The 19,195-nt window shown below is 38.5% G+C and overlaps 1 protein-coding gene, 1 non-coding gene and 2 pseudogenes across 9 annotated transcripts in view; 2 read left to right on the forward strand and 2 right to left on the reverse strand.

The window, feature by feature from the left end:
• Positions 1 to 19,195, forward strand: part of ZNF148 (zinc finger protein 148) — a 141,190-nt gene that overhangs the window by 114,664 nt on the left and 7,331 nt on the right. The gene's annotated exons all lie outside the window — the stretch shown is intronic.
• LOC102468069 (UDP-N-acetylglucosamine transferase subunit ALG13 homolog pseudogene) lies at positions 50 to 2,839 on the reverse strand (annotated as a pseudogene).
• Positions 1,950 to 2,598, reverse strand: LOC102503413 (UDP-N-acetylglucosamine transferase subunit ALG13 homolog pseudogene; annotated as a pseudogene).
• LOC114008914 (small nucleolar RNA U109) lies at positions 10,401 to 10,524 on the forward strand. The gene has a single exon (XR_003550396.1). It is a non-coding gene; the product is annotated as a small nucleolar RNA U109 (small nucleolar RNA).

The following is a 19,195-nucleotide window of genomic DNA, read 5'->3' on the forward strand; positions in this document are numbered from 1 at the left end:
GGCTCTTGGGGGGGGGGGTTGTTTTTATAAAGTATCCAGAATTTAGTGTTTATTTCTGTAATCCAGTAACTTTCAAAAATACAGAAAGTTTTTATTACTGGACAAAAAGATAACACTTCAGTGTTAATAAGTCCACTGACTGTAACATCCCAGGAAGTGTGCGGCAGTACAGTAGACAGGCTGTTCCTCTGTGTGAGCCTGCTTTGTTAATGATTGGTCATCAGTTTTTCATTTATAATCACTACAGAGGCCTTCTTTTCTCCTGAGTCTCCAGACAGCTTCCTGCACCTGCATGACTAGTAATAAGATCTGCTTTCTAAAGGTCTTCTTTCAAGGAACCCTTGTCCCTTTAAACATCCAGAGCAAATGACTGAGTACTGAATGGTGCTACTGGTCCTTTACCAGTTTGGAAGATAAGCCAGTTGTAGTCAAGGCTCTTGATTGTTTGCAGATGGTCATGTGCCAGCACACATGCACGCAAGTCATCAAAACTGTAGGTCCCTACAGTAACAGTAGGCATGTCATCACACGGGTTCTGCACCCCCAAGTTGCCCCATACCAATTCTTTTATCATCTGTGCCTAATTTCTTCACAGCAGAGTTCAGTGGTTGTGATAGAGATGATAAGGCTGACTACTTGCCGAGATTTCTCCCAGACAAATATTTCATACTTTCTCTCTTCCATAAACCTTCATAAAATGTTTTTTTTTTTTTTTTTTTTTTTTTTTTTTTTTTTTTTTTTTTTTTTTTTTGAGAGAGAGGTTTTGGCTATAGGACGTGTGTGCTCACCAGAAAGAGAGAGAGAGAGACAGCGAGACAGAAACCGAGAAATCACCCCCAGGGGGGATGGTCACGCTGCAATCCCTTCTCCTCCATTCTCCTCTCGGGATCTTGGCATACATGCACACACACCTGGCGTGAGTTTAAGCCATCGGGTATAGGACTTGAACCGTGCTCGACTACATGGGAGTCCAGTGACATAGCCATTATGCTAACTGCTGATCCCCATTTTATTCTATTCTTCAGGATAAAAATACTTTCTCTAATTACAGTAGATCAGCTGACTTGATAATCTTTTTATTTTGGGGCAATTGTTGCACTTTTTTATTTCATAGAGCACAATCCATTTGTGTGTGGGTGTTGGCTTTGTGTGTTTAATTTGGTTCCTCAGACTATGAAGCTAAATATGTTGACTTTCATAGAAAATCAATTTTTCCATAGTTTTTGCTGTAGAGCGTGTGTGTTCATCAAAGTAAGAAAGACAGAGAAATCACCCCTTAGAAGGATGGCCACACCACAATTCCTTCTTCATTCTCCTCATGGGATTTTGGGCATGCACGCACATGGGCCTGGTGTCGTCTGGGACTTGAACTATGTAGTTGGCCATGTGGGATCTATTGATTGATAGTACCTTAGCCACCATGCCACTGGGTAGCCCTGGAAAAAGTTTTTGAAGTTGTTACTATTTCATCTTTTATTCTAAGAGACACTAAGCTTAATATGTGTATGATTCATGTCAGTTTCCAAATGTCATTCCCTTTTTTAAATTTTCATGATTCCAAATCCATTTGGGATTCTGGGATACCTGTGAATGCTCAATATTTATTAAAGATTAGAGAAAAATCTAGTAAAATGATTAAACTGCAGTTAAGACGTAGGCCCAAATACAGATAGTCACACCATAAAATTTTCTGTGCATTCTATAAATATAGGTTGCTTATTAGTTTATAATCTACAGATACACATTTAATTTGATTTAATCACATTTCACAGGCTGGATTTTTTAAAAAAAATATTTAATTTTATTAATTATTATTATTTTTAAGTTTGCTATAGGAAAGACAGAGAGAGAAAGTGAGAAAGCAAGCTACCAGGTCTGGGACTTGGGAGTCCAGCGCCTTATATCTTGGGGGGGGGGGTTGTTTATCTAAAGTATCCAGAATTTAGTGTTTATTTCTGTAATCCAGTAACTTTCAAAAATACAGAAAGTTTTTATTACTGGACAAAAAGATAACACTTCAGTGTTAATAAGTCCACTGACTGTAACATCCCAGGAAGTGTGCGGCAGTACAGTAGACAGGCTGTTCCTCTGTGTGAGCCTGCTTTGTTAATGATTGTTCATCAGTTTTTCATTTATAATCACTACAGAGGCCTTCTTTTCTCCTGAGTCTCCAGACAGCTTCCTGCACCTGCATGACTAGTAATAAGATCTGCTTTCTAAAGGTCTTCTTTCAAGGAACCCTTGTCCCTTTAAACATCCAGAGCAAATGACTGAGTACTGAATGGTGCTACTGGTCCTTTACCAGTTTGGAAGATAAGCCAGTTGTAGTCAAGGCTCTTGATTGTTTGCAGATGGTCATGTGCCAGCACACGTGCACGCAAGTCATCAAAACTGTAGGTCCCTACAGTAACAGTAGGCATGTCATCACACGGGTTCTGCACCCCCAAGTTGCCCCATACCAATTCTTTTATCATCTGTGCCTAATTTCTTCACAGCAGAGTTCAGTGGTTGTGATAGAGATGATAAGGCTGACTACTTGCCGAGATTTCTCCCAGACAAATATTTCATACTTTCTCTCTTCCATAAACCTTCAGTGTTTCCCCCTCCCCTCTCACTTTATCTGACTTTCTACTTCTGTATCACTGACAAGTTGAAGTAATCAGAAGAAACATTTAGCAGGTTTCTAGTGCCACATCTCTTCATCCATGTGTTGGAGGAGGAAAGTGAGCCAATAGACTGATCATGGTTCGAGTCTCTGACCTTGAAAATCACCCTTTGGCACATGTGGACAGGTCCAAAATCTCATAAGGAGAGTGGATTATGGCGTGGTCATCCCCCTGGGGAGTGATTTCTTGCTTTCCCTCTCTCTTTCTCTGGTGAGTGCATGTGCCCTATGGCAAAAACCTAAAAAAAAAAAAAAAATTAAAAAATTAAAAAAAAATTATTTTGTTTTGCAGAATAGATGTGGATTTTTTGAGCATTTTGTTTAAATAGCATATAGATCATTTGAATTTAAATTTTTAATCTTAAAGGAAATATGTTTTCTTAACTTCAGCTTTTTAAGTATATAATTTACTTATAATAAACTTTTCCATTTTTAGTATGTAATTCTGTGAGATTTTCTTTTTAAAGTTTATTTTCTTTAGTGAGAGAGCGAGAAACAAGCACCCTCAACAGGATCTCATTGTGCTACATCTACCCCCATCCTCATCTCAGCCAGTCAGAATCACTAACATGGCTGAGTCCCTACAAGTTTTAACAAATATAAAACATTTGCGTAACTATAACCACAATCAAGATATAAATAGCTGTCACTTCCCACAACTCCCCTGGACCTTTTTTTTAGGGCGTGTGCGAGCGCTCACCAGACAGAGAGATAGAAAGCGAGAAATCACCCCCCAGGGGGCATGGCCACGCCACAATCCCTTCTCCTTCATTCTCCTCTCAGGATCTTGGGTACGCATGCACACGCGCCCGGCATGAGTTTAAGCTACCGGGTCCGGGACTCGAGCCGCGGTCGACTACATGGGAGTCCAGCAACATAGCCATTACGCTAACTGCTGGTCCCTCCCCTGGACCTTTTTGAAATTAACCCCTCTCCTATTTCTATCCTGTGACAAATACTGATACATTTTCTGTCTCTGTAGTTTCGCCTCATTCAGAATATTATTAAGAGAGACAGAAAGTAAGAAATCACTTCCAAGAGGAGGTGGCCACACCACAATCCCTTCTCCATTCTCCTCTTTGGGGATTTTGGGCATGCACACACCCGAACTGCGGTTTGCTACACAGGAATCCAGTGATATAACCATTACATCATTTTCTGGTCCTATTATATAGCCTTTTAAGTTTGACTTCTTTCACTTAGCTTAGTACATTTGAGAGTCATTTGTGTTGTTGGTGCAACAGTAATTCATTCCTTTTTTGTTGCTTAGTACTCCATTATATGGATATTCAACAGTTGGTCACTCATTCTCCACTGAGATATATTTGATGTCTTTCTAGTTTTTGGTGATTATGAATAAAGGATCTATACAAATAGTTTTTCAAAATTTGAATACAGATTTTTCGTGAACATATATTTTCATTTCATGTAGTAAAGTACCTTGGAATAGGATTGCTGGATCATATGGTAAATGTATGTTTAACTTTGTAAGAAACCAACAAACTCTTTTACAGAGTAATGGTATCAGTTCCTGTAGGACCTTATGAGATTTCCATTTGACTCATATCTTTTACAATTATTGGCATTAGGATTTCTTTATTTTAGCCATTCTAATGTGTACTTGTATCTCATCATGATTTTGTTAGACTGATGCAAAAACAATATGTGGTTTTGGACCTCAATTTTTAAATCATTATAATTTGGCCGAAACATGTCTTTATTCATCAAAATAGGAATCATTACAGTCAACATATTTCTGGCAAGGAGAAATAAAGTGTTTTTTATTCCTGTAGTATAAAAATCCAGACGTCAGGATTCATCAAACTCTTGGAAAACATCTTCTGCATCCTGCTGATTTTGTAAATGTTTTCTCTGCAAGAAGTGTCGAGATGCTTGAAGAAATGGTAGTCGGTTGGTGAGAGGTCAGGTGAATATGGCTATTAAAGCAAAACCTTGCAGCCCAGTTCATCCAAATTTTGAAGCGTTGGTTGGACCTGTGGTCCGATGTTGTTGTGGCGAAAAATTGGGCCCTTTCTGTTGACCAATGCCAGCTGCAGGGGTTGCCATATTTGGTGCATGTCATTGATTTGCTGAGTATACTTCTCAGGTGGAATGGTTTCTCTGGGATTGAGAAAGCTTATAGGGGCTCAGACCCCACCAAACAGTGACCGTGACCTTTTTCTGGTGTGAGTTTGGCTTTAGAAAGTGCTTTGGAGCTTTACCCTAGTCCAACCACTGAACTGGTCATTGCTGGTTGTTGTGTAAAAGTCCACTTTTGTCACATGTCACAATGTGAGAAATGGTTCATTGTTGTGTAGAATAAGAGAGGACGACACACTTTAGGACAGTTTTAAAAAATGTTTTAGTCAGCTTGTGAGACACCCACTTATCAGGCTTTTCCACCTTGCCAATTGGTTTCAAATGCCAAATGACGATAGAATGTTCGATGTTGAGTTCTTCGGCAACTTCTCATGTAGTTGGAAGAGGATCACCTTGAATGATTGTTCTCAGTTAGTCATTGTCAACTTCTGATGGCTGGCCACTGTGCTCCTCATTTTCCAGGCTCTTATTTCCATTGCAAAACATCTTAGATGGCCGCCGCACTGTACATTCATTAGCAGTGCCTGGGCCAATGTGATGTTGGTGTTGTGCATTATCTTCACTGCTTTATGACCCATTTTGACCTGGAATAAGACGATTGCTCAAATTTGCTTTTTATCTAACACCATTTGCATAGTCTAAAATATATATAAAATAAACAGCAAGTAATAAGTCATTAGCAAAAAAAGTGATAAATATGCATTAAAATGATTTACAACATAACCACATTTATATAAGAATGTATCTTGTATCAAAGGGCAAATTTTAAGAATGCAAAACCACAATTTCTTGCACTAACACTATAACTTGCATTTTCCTAAGGACATAACATGTTGAATATCTTTTGCTTATATACATTTTGGAGAGTGGGAGTTTAGGTGTCTAATTCTTTGGCCTGTTTTTAAAATTTGGATTGTCTGGGGACCAGCAGTTAGCGTAATGACTATGTCACTGAACTCCCATGTAGTTGACCGCGGTTCGAGTCCCAGACCTGGTGGCTTAAACTCACGCTGGGAGCATGTGCATGCGTGCCCAAGATCCCAAGAGGAGAACAGAGGAGAAGGGATTGCGGCGTGGCCATTCCCCCCCCCCCGGGGGGTGATTTCTGGTTTTCTGTCTCTCTGTCCCTCTCTGTCTTTCTGGTAAGCATACACACCCTATAGCAAAAACCTCTCTTCTCCCCCCAAAAAAAGGATTGTCTGTTTTCTTATGTGTGAGTCTTGAGAGTTCTTTATATATTTATTTATATATCATATATGTGACTTGAAAGTTTTTCCCTTAATCTAAAAAACAAATAAGACTGTTCTCTTGGAAGTTTCTAATATTTTATAAGACAACATCATACTTGATTTCATTTTTATTTAGATGTAATTTTTTAAAATTTATATTCCTAGCTATAATACAAAATAAAAAATAAAAAGGTAATGAATTTACATTTGTGTAATTTCTGAGAAATGCAGAAATTCCAAACCAAAAATTTAGAAAAGGTTTCATTTTTCTGCCAACTATGTTGAGAACCTCAGTTTTATTATGTATTTCAACGAACAGTATGCATTGTTAAACTATATTTAGTGGTTGGTGAAATATTCTTACATGTTTTCTAAAAAACTGGTTAATTGCATATTTCATTTAAATCATTGTTTAGTATCAAATGAAACACTGGGAGTTTTTTTTTTTTTTTAAGAGAAATTTTTGCTGTAGGGTGAGTGAGCTCACCGGAGAGACAGACAGACAGAAAGAAAGAGATCACCCCCCAGGGGGGATGGCTATGCTATGTGATGCCTTCTCCATTCTCTTTTCAGGATTTTGGGCACGCATGCACACCTGCCCAACATGACTTTTAAGCTGCTGGTCCCAGACTCGAACTATGGTCCACTATGTGGGAGTCCAGCAACATAACCAGTAAGCCATCTGCTGGTCTCAAAGCACTTTTAACTTACACAATTTCAATGTATGATTAATTTGGACTTATTCTAATTATATTGAAAATTATTAAATTCACTCTTTGCAGCCATTTAAGTGTAGTTATCAGATGTGAAATTTAACAGTGTAGTCTCTGAGAAGACCCTCATTCACATTGAATAATCTAAAGATTCATAATAAATTTCATAGAGACCTAATGTTGTCAGAGAAAATATATAAAGTTTTAGAAATATTATTATAATAGTAGTTCTGGTTTTTTTTGTGGGGGGAGATTTTCGCTATAGGGCACGTGCACTCGCCAGACAGAGAGAGACATAGAGACAGAAAGTGAAAAATCACCCCCTAGGGGGGATGGTCACGCCGCAATCCCTTCTCCTCCATTCTCCTCTCGGGATCTTGGGCACGCACGCACACGCACCCGGCGTGAGTTTTAAGCCACCAGGTCCGGGACGTGAACTGCAGTTGACTACATGGGAGTCCAGCGACATAGCCGTTAAGCTAATTGCTGGTTCCCAATAGTAGTTCTTGATACCAAGTATTATGTTATAAAGCATTAAGGCAGTTTTTTGTTACTGACCAGAAGACTATAAATTAAGGTAAGGAGAGTGAAGGAAGCAGAATAGAAATTAACAAGAGGAACAGAAGCAGTGGTTCCAGGAGGGGGAAGCAGAGTTAATAAGAAAAAATGGAGGGTAAAATTGCTGCAAATATACACAGGGTGGAAGGACTGGTCCAGTAGGGTAGTGGTTAAGGAAGCCAAGTCTACACGGCCAGCAGTGGTTCAGATACTGGCTCCAGTGGCTTGAACACACATGAGGCTTGTGTGTGGGCGCCCCAGCTTCTAGCAGCTTGGAGAAATGGGAGAGAAGTGATTACAACATGACCATATCCCATTATGGGGTCTTTCCATCCTTCCTCTGTCTCTGCAAGCACATGTGCCCTTGGATAATTGAAGAAAACATGCATGAGTAAGCATTGAGCATCTGGAAGAGAGGAAAAGCCAGTCTCGGTCTGCCATGAAATAACCCAGCCTTGTGTTGGCTTAATATCCTCTTTGTGCTCTGGAGAATAAAGGTGAACCATAAAGAAGTCATCCAGAGACTAGTTTTTCATGTATAGTGTTGCTCATTCAATCCAAAATGATAGTGCATGTGAAGTGATAAGACAGAAAGATAAAAAGCCAAGGGAAAGAATGATAATAAAAGCAAAGTCATGAGTGTCCCAGATACTAGGATTATCAGAGAAGGGCTTTAAAACTTAAACTGATATATTGGAAAATAGTAGAAGGAGAACAGAAAATAGGTGAAAAGATGAAGAATTTTCCAAATAATTACAGTCGCAGAAAAGAAGCAATGGAAATTCTAGATCTGAAAAATACAATTAACTGATTTAAAAAAACGTATATTAGGTTGTGGGAACCAGCAGTTAGCGTAATGGCTATGTCGCTGGACTCCCACATAGTCGACCACGGTTTGTGTCCTGGACCCGGTGGCTTAAAACTCACGCCGGGCACATGTGCGTGCGTGCCCAAGATCCCGAGAGGAGAATGGAGGAGAAGCGATTGCGGTGTGACCATCCCCTCTGGGGGGTGATTTCTCGCTTTCTGTCTCTCTGTCTCTGTCTGTCTGGCGAGAGCATGCGCCCTGTAGCAAAAACCTCTCCCAAAAAAAAGTATGTTAGGTTGTCAGAAAAGTCATGACGTGTTTTGCATAGAAAAACATGTCATGACTTTTTGTGACAGCCTAATAGTTTTTATAGAATAATAGAAGTAGTAAAAGATTAGTGAATTTAAGACATTGATAGAAAATACCACAAAGAGAAAAACAGGAAAATACATGGGATACAACCTTTCTCAACCAGGATTCTTCGTTTTTCTGAGGATGGTACATGATTAGTTCTAGAATCATAGGAGAGAAATAATAGAGCATTAGGACTTAGTTCTTTTGTGGAATTCTGGTTAAAGAAGGCCAGGGTATATTTATCATTGGACTCTCAGGAAGAGAGGAGAAAGAATGGGACAAACAGCATTTGAAGAGATAATGTGAAATTTACAAAACTGATGAAGGCGATCAAGAAGCTTTGTTAAATTAAGAAGGTTAGATTTTTTAAAAATAAAGAAAAAAGACATATTTCAAACAACAGAAAACTAAAGACTAAGAAAACCTTAAAAGCAGCCAGAAAAGCAAGTACCACGAGAGAGAGAACGAAAGAGGAAATAATAAATTAAGGAAGGAAGAAAAATTAAATGGACAAAAGGTAAAATAAAAACATCTTTAGGTGAACAAAAACAGGAAACTTGTTGCCAACAGTCCTACACTGTTTGCAACAGCGAAAAATTCCTCCGTTTGTTAAAAAAGAAAAGAAAAGAAAAACAGTCTAAAATTAAAACATGGAAATGCAAGAAGTGAAGTGTGGCAGAGACATTAAATATGTGGTAATACAAATGAGTATTTACATATGAAACAATGATAGTACAACAGTGGAACTTAAGTTATATGTTGCATTAAAATGTATAAAAAGGAGTGAGACACATAACTGGAATTAATATTCCAAGATACTAGTATTGTCATGGAAGTAATCATAGTCCATACTAGTGTGTAATACCTGTGTAACCACTAAGAGAAAATAAGAGACATTGAAACCAATTAAACAGGGCAGGAAAATGGAAAAATGAAAGATAATTGATTCTTCATAGAGCAGTAAAGAATAAAAAGAGCAAAGAACAGAACAAATAGAGGGCAAATAGTAAGATACTAGATTTAATGCAAAGTAGATCAGAAATGTAAACTGATTAAATACTCCAGTATGAAGTCAGACTACATCAAAACAGTGCCCTATGACATGCTTTTTGTAAGAGACACACCTTATGCAGAACGATCAGTACAGTAAAACACAAAATGACAGGAAGAAATACACTGCATAAACATTAACAAAAAGCAGCTGTAACTAAGTTCTTATTAGACAAAAGAGACTTTAAAGCAAGAAGCATTATTAGAATTGAAGGGTATATGTCATATGATAAAGGAGTGACTGTACCACAAGTTTTAAAAAGTTGTAAAAGATGTTATGCAGAAATCGACAGAACAAAAAGTAGACAAATGTACAATCATAGTAGTTATCTTTACCAGTTGCTGATAGTATAAAAGACAAATTCAATGTTGGGACCAGCAGTTAGCGTAATGGCTATGTCACTGGACTCCCACATAGTCGACCGCGGTTCAAGTCTCGGACCCGGTGGCTTAAACTCATGCTGGGCGCGTGTGCGTGTGTGCCCAAGATCCTGAGAGGAGAATGGAGGAGAAGGGATTGCGGTGTGACCATCCCCTCTGGGGGGTGATTTCTCGCTTTCTATCTCTCTGTCTGTCTGTCTGGCGAGTGCACGCACCCTATAGCAAAAACCTCTCAAAAAAAAAAAATTCAGTGTGATGGAGATCTGAATAAGAGATAAAACTGTGACCTGAGTGACACATATAAACCACGTACCCTTCCGTGACCAAGTACACATTCTTTTCAAGTACGCGTGCATCATTCTTCATATGAGATTATGTATTTGAGCATAAAACAAGTCTCCACACACTAGGTGTAGTACCAATTGCCATTATCATGAATATTAATGTAAATGACTATATCTCTGCAGATCCTGGACATATCACTGTAGATCCTGCAAAAACAGTAGAGAGAATATTATAACTTTGTTTAAAAATGTTTGAAATTGGATGTGGAAGTATCATTCCTTTGGGAACAGAAATACATCCATCACATGCTACATTAAAAAAGTTCTCCGGGCTGCCAGCCTTACTGTAGAGGTCGAGTGGTAGTAAATTTCTACTACATAAAGGAAGACGATTTTTGGAAAATAATATACACGGTACAAACTCCTAGAATAATACAAAAAAATTGAAATGAGAAAAAAATCACTTTAATAGTTGTGTATTTATTACTAAAAGCATCGAATCTAAATTAAGAATTTGTTTTACAAAGAAACCTCCAGGCTTGGGTGATTCTAGACTTACTCAAACTCTCTCAGAATATCAAAAAAGAATAAGCACTTTTCAGCTTGTTTTATTAAACCCGTTGTAAGTTGATACTAAAGCCTGAGAAGGAAAAGAAAAGAAATGGCAGGCCTGTTGCTATCTTAGCAACGTAAGTGCAGGAGCTCTGTGCACAACATTCTTGTCAGATCCAGCTACATATGAGAAGGATAAGTCATCATGACACATCAACTTTCCAAGTATACAAAATTTGTTACGTATTCACAAATCAATAAATCTAGTTTAGCCCATTAACAGAACAGGAAAGTTTTTTCTCTCAGTAGATGGAGAAAAAGTACTTGATGATATTTAATATCTTTTTCTGATTAAAACATAGTAAGCTCTTAGTTAAATAGAACTAATAGGAAACTTCCTTACCTTAATAGTATATTAAATGCCTGTAGTAACTATCAGAATACTTAATGGTGAGATATTGAAAGGCTTTTCCCCAAGCCTCGGAGTGAGACAATGATGCCTGGTATCGCTACTTCCATTCGACATTGTATTAGAGATCGTAGCCAGTTAACGCCAAAACAGAGAAATGAAAGGGAAGAAGCTACCATTTAAAATGATTATGTATACATAGAAAGTAATTTCTAGTGAATTCATCAAGGTCACCACTGTATACAAGGTTAGTATGCAACAATTAATTGTAGTTTTATTTATATAATCTGAGCATCTCTAATTCAGAACTCTGAAATATGAAATGTTTCAAAATCTGAAACGTTGAGTGCCAGCCTGACACAGGTGAAAAACCCTACACCTTACTCTATACAAAATTACTATATAAAAACTACCTTCAGATGATATGTATGAAGTATATATGAAATGCAAGTGAATTTCATGTTTAGATTTGGGTCCCATTCCCAGGCTGTCTCATGTACATGCAGATAGTCTAAAATCTGGAAGAAAAAAAATCTGAAATCTGGAACACTTCAGATAAGGGATACTCAATTCATATCAACAAGTAGAAAATGGAAACTTTAACATGCCACTTAAAATAGAAAAAATACCAAATAGCAGACCAGCAGATGGTTTAGTGGCTATGTCACTGGACTCCCATGTAGTTGACTATGGTTCGAGTCCCAGACCTGGTGGCTTAAAACTCAGGCTAGGTGCGTGTGCGGGCATGCCAAAAATCCCTAGAGGAGAATGGAGGAGAAGGGATTGCAGGCCATCCCCCTGGGAGGTGATTTCTCACTTTCTGTATCTCTCTCCCTCTCCAGCAAGTGCATGGGCCCTATAGCAAAAATCTCTCTTTAAAAAATAACAAATAACTAGGAATAAATCTGACAAGTATTTGTGACTGCCATTATGAACATTTTTATCTGCCACAGGATTTGTACACTCAACAGAAAAGGCACGCCCCAGTGGGGCGTGGTCACAGTCAGTCCTCCTCTTCCATTTCTCCATCCTGTCAGGATTCTGGGCGCATATACACATGTGCATTTGAAATCTGCCCAGGCTGAGATTCAAACTACAGTTAGCTGTGTGGGATTGGGTTCCACTAAGTACTAACCCATGGGACTTCCCCGACACATTTTCTCTACATGTGCTATAATGTGCACATGCACAAGAGAGAAAAACACTTCTGTAGGATCTGGTCATGTCATGATTCCCTTCCTCTGGTCTAAATCACTTGATTTACAGTAAAGAGGGCATGGTTGATGGGCCAGCCAAATTGTGTGGAAGTTAAGGCAGCTGGATTCTACACGACTAGCTACACAGTTCAAGTCCCAGTCTCAGTGACTTGAAAAATCATGGGTGTTTGCCCAAATTCCTGAGAGAGATTAGCGGAGAAAGCGTATGGCATAACCATCTTCCCTGGGATGTGATTTTTCACTTTCACGTTTTCTGTGGTGAGCACATGTGCTCTATGGCAAATTAAAATAATAACAATAATATAACTTTTATTACAAAATGTTAGAAGATATTATAACTTTAGTACAGGGAAATCCCTTAAACAGGAAGTAGAAAATCCTCATTATAATGAACAAAAATTGATAAATGGGTTTGCATTAACATTAAGGCCCTCTGTTGGGACCAGCAGTTGGTGTAATGGCTATGTCACTGCACTCCCATGTAGACCGCAGTTCAAGTCCCGGACCACGCCAGGTGTGTGTGCACGTGCGTGCCCAAGATCCCAAGAGGAGAAGGGATTGAGACATGGCCATCCCCCGGGGGGGTGATTGCTCGCTTTCTGTCTCTTTCTGGTGAGCGCACACACCCTATAGCAAAAACCTCTCCGGGTGGGGCGGGGGGGAAATTAAGGCCCTCTGTTTATTGAAGGCACCATTAAGAAAAGTGGGCAGAATGTTTGACCAGACACTTCTCATACACACGAAGACTAACCAGATGGTCCGTTAAACACATGAAAAGTCACTCACCATCACTAGCAGGAAAATTACTTAAAGTTACAATTTGATACCACTTGCACACATGCCCCAGAATGCCTAAAATTTAAAAAGCACATGCGATACAAAGTATGCATAAGGGTGTGGAGCAAGGAAGCTCATGCTGCTAGCGGGTATGTAAATTGCCTCATCCACTTGGGCAAAACTACCAAGACTGACCTCACAATCTCCCATTTCCACTATATGCTCTACATAATTGTGTGTTCTCACCAAAAGACATATACCAAAATGTTAAAGCAGTGTTGTTAGTAATTACCAAAACTTGGGAACAACCCAGATCCCATCAGTAGTTAAATGAGTAAGTTGTGGTATATTCATATGATGAGGTACTAGGTCCATGTTGTGAACAAATCTCAAATGCATAACAAAGATTTTCTACTGAATGACTCCATCCAAGTGAAGTTCATAAACAAGGCAACATTAATTATGCTAGAAATCAGGATAGTGATCACTGATGGAGAAAAGACGAGGGTGTTGTGCAGTATTCATAATACTCTGTCACACTGCAGTTAGAGACCTGGACCCAGTGACCTGAATAACATAGCGCGTTCGTGTGCGTGTCCAGAATACCAAGAGGAGAGTGGAGAAGGATTTGCACCATGGCCATCCCTCCTGGGGGGTGATTTCTCTTTCCGTCCTTCTCTGGCCAGTGCACATGTCCTATGGCAAAAATTTTAAAAACAAATAACAATAATAATGCCCCATGTCTTGATCAGGATGCTAAATCACACAGGTGTATTCACTTTAGGAAAATTCTGCAGACCTCATTTAAGGCTACATACTTCTCTGGGTATATTACATTTTGTAAGTTTATTTTAAAAATACGGTGAAGGTATCTTCTGTGTATTTTTTATATGTTTCTAATTTTCCACAGCAGAAAGCTATTGGGTCGCCAGAAAAGTTGTGATGCATTTTTGCATAGAAAAGCATATCCTGGCTTTTCCAGAGATCCAGTAATTACAAGGAGAAACTGTTCTTCGGCATTGAAAGTCTGGATAGTGGTTATCTTTTGAGAAGTTTGTATCAGGTGGGACTTAGAGGGGTGCTTAGGGGGTGCTAATAATTTCTATTTCTGAATTTTTGTGGGCACTGGTTACGTGAGTTGGTGGACTTTGGAAAAATTATTTTCTCGTGACTGTTAGACTCCAAAGTTTATGTGATTTTAATAAGTAAATATAAGGAAGAAATAAATAATAGGAAGGGTCAGATGAAGTAAAATTTGTCTGGTATGTGAGGTATTCAAAAAGTTCGTGGAAATTTGTAACCTGAATAAAGTGTATGAATGTTTTTTTAAAAAAATGCACCAAAATAAGCTCATGTTTTAAACCCATTTTTCAACAAACTTTTTGAAGACCTCTTGCTGATAATTATTGAAGCTGGATGATAGATACATGAAGACTCTCTTTTCTTCTTTGTGTATGCTTGAAAAGACCCATAATACTGAAGATACATTATAGGGACAGAAAGCAGATAATTGGTTACCTAGAAAAGAGAGGCGGGAATGACAGAGGTGGAAAGGTTATAGAGAGTAGCAGGAAATTTTGTTTTTTTAAAGAACTATTTATTCATATTTATTCCATTTGTTATTACTGGTTTTTTTTTTTTTTTTTCTTTTTTCAATTTCACCAGAGAGAAGAAGGGAAAGCAAGAAAGCAAGCCGCCAGGTTTGGGACTCAAACTGTGGAGGGCCATGTGGGAATCTAGCGCCTTAAACCACCAGGCCACCTGCCAGCCCCAGTAACAGGAAGTTTCATAGATTTAGATTGTCTTGATTGTGATGCTTTCCAAAGTATATTCATTTTGAAAACCAAATAGACAAATGTTGTACAGTAATCAGATAACTTGGGTTCCGGCCATTCTAACTGCTGTCAGTTTCCTGAAGATCAGATACTGGCAAGCACTTACTGCTTACTAAGTGAGTTAATAAAGGACTGGGGGTACCACTTGGCATTCTGTTGGCCCACACTTAATATTTTCCTCCCCATAGAAAGTAATGAGCATTGCCTAGTTTCTTATAGGTAAGAAAGCATATACATGTAATCAGAGGGTCCACAGTTTAGGGCTGCCTTTAGATAAACTGAGGTAAATTAATGTGGCACTGAAGTGACTTTTCTGGACTTGAAAGGTTCATTACTCGGCCTGGTTATTAGCAACAAGACCTTAAGCAAAAAGTTTTACTTCATAAATGGGGATAGTTTACTCCTCCCTCAAGTTTTATCAAGACATAATTGACAAAAATTACATATATTTAAGGTGCGTGATGTTTTATGTGCATTGTGAAGTGGTGAATCAAACACATCCATCAGCTCACATAGTTACCTTTTTTTGTTGTAAGAATGCTTAATATCTAGTCTCTTGGGGCCAGCAGGTGGCATGGTGGTTAAGGGACAGGACCCCCGCATAGTTGACCGTGGTTCCAGTCCTGGACCTGGTGGCTGGCTTATTCACTTTCTTTTTCTCTCTCTCTGGTGAGTACACAAGTATTGTACCAAATTGAAAAATCATAATAATAATAAAGATAAAAAATGAAATAATTATTTTAAAGTTATCTTTTTTTCCTGGCAAATTTCAGGTACATATTATTATTAACTATAGTCACCATGCTGTGCTTTAAATCTCCAGAACTTACTAACCTTAAAACTAGGGGACCAGCAGATTGCATAATGGTTGTGTGGCTGGACTCCCATGTAGTTGACCATGTTTTGAGTCCCAGACCCAATGACTTAAAATTCAGGCTGAGCACATGTGCAAGTATGCCCAAAATCCCAAGAGGAGAATGAAGGAGAATGGATTGTGGCATGGCCACCCCTCTAGGAGTGATTTCTTACTTTTTGTCTCTCTGGTACATACATGCGCCCTATAGCAAAAATCTCTCAAAAAGAAAAAATCTTAAAATTGAAAGTTTGTAGTATTTGATCAAAATCCCCTTATTACTCCTCCACTCCAGCCCCTGTTAACTACTATACTACAGTGTTTCTGTGAGTTCTGTCTTCAGATGCCACATGTAGTGATAGCAAGTAGTATCTGTCTTTCCGAGTTTGACTTACTTCACTTAACATAACGTCTACTAGGTTAATCTGTGTTGTCACAAATGTTAGAATTTCCTTTTTAAGAGTAAATTATATAGGACCAGAAGATGGCATAGCGGTACATCACTGGACTCCTACATGGTTGTCCACGGTTTGAGTCCCAGACTCGGTGGCTTGAGACTCAACACTGGGTGTGTGTGCATGTGTTCCCAAGATCCTGGGAAGAGAAGGGATTGCAGAGTGGCCAACCCCCCCCCCCAGGGGGCGGGGGAAGGATGTAATTTCTCACTTTACTTCTGTCTTTCTCTTCAGCAAGCGTACATGCCCTAAGGCAAAAACTTCTGCCCCCCCCCCCAAAAAAAATTCATTTTCTATTCCCAAAAATACCACATTTCTTTATCCAGATCATATACCCAGAAGTAGGATGCTGACTTATACTGTAGTTTTTGTTTGTTTTGATGAGCAATCTCACCAACAGTGTGCAGGGATTCTCTTTCTTCACATCCTTATCAACATTTATTATCATTGACTTTTTGATAAGAGCCATCCTGACAGGTGTGAGGTGATATTTCATGGTTTTGATTTGCATTTCCCTGATAATTGGTAATGTCGAGCCCTTCTCCATATATCTGTATGCCATTTGCATATCTTCTGTAGAAAGATGTTAATTCAGGTTCTTTGCACATCTTTTGATTGGGTTATATTTGGATTTACTTATTGAGTTATATGAGTTCTTTATATATGTTGGATATTAGCCCCCTGTTGAATATATGGCTTGCAAATATTTTTCTCATTCTATAGTTTGCTTTTTTAATCTTGTTATTTCCTTTGCTCTGCAAAAAACTTTCTAGTTTGATATAACCCTTACTTGATTATTTTTGCTTTGTTGCCTATGCTTTTGGTATCATATTCATAGAATCATTGCCAAGACCATTGCCAAGGAACATTTCTTCTGTGGCTTTCAGGGGATTTAAAGGTTTTAGGTTTAAGTCTTTAATCCATTTTGAGTAAGACAGGCATTCTAGATTGGGATGCAAATTTCACTTTTTTTTTTTTTTTAATATGCTGTAGGGTAGATGTGCTCATCAGAGAGAGCACATCTCATTCCCCAAGGGGCATGGTCATGCTGCAGTTACTTCTCTTTCATTTTCCTCTTGGGATTTTGGGGACATGCACACAGAGGCACCTGGCATGTTTTCCAAACCGCTGTGTCCAAAACTCAAACCCCATAGTCAGCCCTGTGAGATCCAGCTCCCTTAACCGTCACACCACTGGCTGGCTCTTCCCTGTTTTTTTAAGTTGACATTTTAAACTATAGAGTGTTCATAGCAGATTAGTTCATGTTCTTAGAACCTCTAGTGCTTTATCATTCTCTTCAGCTAAGAAACAGGAAAGATAGCCACTGAAATTGGGGCTAATTCTGATTCAAACTATCTTGATTTTTTGCATAAAAGTGTAAATGTTCTGTGCTCAAATTAGAGTATCTAAACTGTATTTCTCAAACTCAGTGTACATGGAATGAAAGGATAAATTGCAATAAATGTGAAAAGACAAGTCATTTTATTGTGGCAGGATAAAGAGACATTCTAAGAGTGGGCAAAAAACCAAAGGATTCTGATTAGGACTTCAATTAGGAAGAGAACTTTAGTAATGAAAAAGAGAACGGGCCTTTAAATATAAATATTTATTGAAAAAGAGAAGGCGACCAATGCACATTTGTATAGTCTTATATGCAGAGGATGAAAATTGGGGCCAGCAGGTGGCATGGTGGTTGAGGTGCTGGACTCCACGTGATTGACCACGGTTTGATTCCCACATTTGGCATCTTGCTTTCTCTCTCTCCCTTTCTCTCTGCCTGTCTCTCTCTGGTCAAAATGGAAGAAAAATGATAAATAAATTTAGAAATAAATTTTTTTTTAAAAAGCTGATGATGGTTTTTTTAATAGTAGATTCAGTATGGAATCCTTTAATTTGGAGCCCTCTCCTATGTTTAATGCCCCCTACTTCTACTGATCTCTTTTTCTAGAGTGTTTGTTTTCAGTAGGTAACTGGAAATTGGAGGTTTATATGAAGCTCAGAAATAAATCAGACTAATTTGAAATGCTGGAAGTCAGGAGAGTATTTGCCTAAACACTGTTGTTTAAAATTTGTTTATGTTTCAGGATTTCCCACTTTAGGTTGTTATTTGGTAGGAAAACTGATATTTGTATACTGAGCCATTTAGATGGTATTTAGAATAAATTAGAATTGACTTAATTTAAGTCTTGTACTACCTAGGTACCATCATTAAGTCATCAGTTGTTAATATACTTAGATACCTAGTACCAGTTGTGCACAGACAGTATACTTTGGATAGAAACAAGTGAGATGTGAAATTGGCCATATTTGTATGGTGTTCAGCTGATTTCAGAATTAGAACAGTGGCTTTTTGTTTTTGTCATTTTTCACATTGTGCATGCTAGACCAACTCAAATCTTTAAAATTGTGAATAGGGTTTACCCAGGTTGTCACTCTTACTCGACAATGTTGTCTGTTTCAGAAGATGGAAGTCTAAAATGGAATCTCCAGAAGCCAACGAACAGTTCTCAGTTCTCCTTCTCTCACATGCTTTTTCCTTTTAAGGGACTCTAGATTTAGACTTCTTTAAATATTATAGTGTTTCTAAATGTATACTTTCATAGCTCTGCAGAAGAAAAGAAAGAGAACCCAGGGAAAAAAAAGGAAAAACTCTTCTTTTATTAATACTTTATTTCAGTGAGGGGCAGGTGGTGACGCCAGCCTGGCACTCCGCTCTGTGATGCTGAATCCAAAGGGGGGTGGAGTTTCGATTCCTGGGTCGACTCATACTCATTGAGTGTGTGCGTACATGCTCATTATCCTGGCTGGCTGAGAAGGCCGTAGGAATGAGGCCTTTTGAGGGTGCCACACACTCATAAAAGGAAGAAACAATATACTGAAAAATGGAGAAATATTGCCAGTGTTTCTAAAGTCTGAAGTTCAGGAGTTTAAATTTCTTGTTGCCTTCATCCTAGG

The sequence above is a fragment of the Tupaia chinensis genome, unplaced genomic scaffold (genome assembly GCF_000334495.1).
Source record: "Tupaia chinensis unplaced genomic scaffold, TupChi_1.0 Scaffold000415_1, whole genome shotgun sequence".
Taxonomy (NCBI): Eukaryota; Metazoa; Chordata; class Mammalia; order Scandentia; family Tupaiidae; genus Tupaia; species Tupaia belangeri.